The following is a 1,455-nucleotide window of genomic DNA, read 5'->3' as shown; positions in this document are numbered from 1 at the left end:
CGCCCCACCCACTAGGATAGTGATGGTGAACCTATGACACGCGTGTCAGAGGTGACACACGAACTCATTTTTTTGGGTTGATTTTTCTTTGTTAAATGGCATTTAAATATATAAAATAAATATCAAAAATATAAGCCTTTGTTTTACTATGGTTGCAAATATCTGAATATTTCTGTATGTGACATGGCACCAGAGTTAAGTTAGGGTTTTTCAAAATTTTGGCACGCCGAGCTCAAAAGGTTCGTCATCACTGTTTTATAACATACTAGTGGCCCAGTGCACAAAATTTGTGCACGGGAGGGGGTGTCCCTCAGCCTGGCCTGCACCCTCTCTAATCTGGGACTCCTTGGGAGATGTCTGACTGCGGTTTGGGCCCGATCCACAGGGAGTTGGACAGCCCTCTCACAATCTGGGAATGCTGGCTCTTAACTGCTCACCTGCTTGCCTGATTGCCCCTAACCACTTTGCCTGCTGGCCTTCTCACACCTGAAGAAACCACCTGATGACCCATTTCTCAGAATATACCCCAGGCGTTGAATGATACATGACAGTACAGATTCTTTCAAGTGCACAGGATACATTCTCCAGGACAGACCATATTTTAGGCCATAAAAAGGTGTCAGTATACTTAACATATTTAAAACAATAGGAAGTCTATTTTCCATCTATAAAACTATAAAATTGTAAATAAAAAACAAGGAATTTTGAGAAATTCACAAATGTTTTGACATAAACAGCATACCTCTTAATACCTACTGGGTCAAAAAAATTACAAAGGGAATTACAAAATACTTTGGGACAATGATTTAAAATAAAAAGATGGGAAACCATAAAAATCTTAGAAGAAGCCATAGGCAGCAAAATAGCAGACATTTGTTGTAGCAATATCTTTACTGATACAGCTCCTGGGGCAATGGAAACTAAAGAGAAAATAAACAAATGGGACTACATAAAAATGAAAAGCTTCTGCACAGCAAAAAAACTATCAGTAAAGATGGGAACATAAGAAAGCCCACTTCATGGAGAACATATTTGCCAATGTTATCTCCAATAAGGGTTTTTAACCCTTAGAGTGCCGGGGAGCACAATCGCGCTCCTCCTGTCTTTTGCCAAAGTGCCGGGAGTGCGATTGCGCTCCTCCTGCAGTGTCACTATTAGATGCTAGTAGTTCACTCTTAATGTGGGGGGGGAAAATTAAAAACCTTAACTCAAAATGGCTTGGCAATTTTAGCATAGTTCCTGGGATATTGGTTGGCACTCAAAGGGTTAAGCCATCCGTCTGTAGCACTGTGTTTTTTCAGCCTAAGCAGACCAATGCAGTTCCTAAATATGATTTTTCCATATCCCTTTCCATATCATTGTACACCAAAGTATTTTTGTACTGAAATTATTGGGGCAGTGTGATACCTTGGGTTACACTTACATGCTGTCTTGAGGCAATTCAATTTCACATCC

This window comes from Myotis davidii, unplaced genomic scaffold (genome assembly GCF_000327345.1).
Source record: "Myotis davidii unplaced genomic scaffold, ASM32734v1 scaffold269, whole genome shotgun sequence".
Taxonomy (NCBI): Eukaryota; Metazoa; Chordata; class Mammalia; order Chiroptera; family Vespertilionidae; genus Myotis; species Myotis davidii.
Note: the sequence above shows the minus strand (reverse complement) of the source record.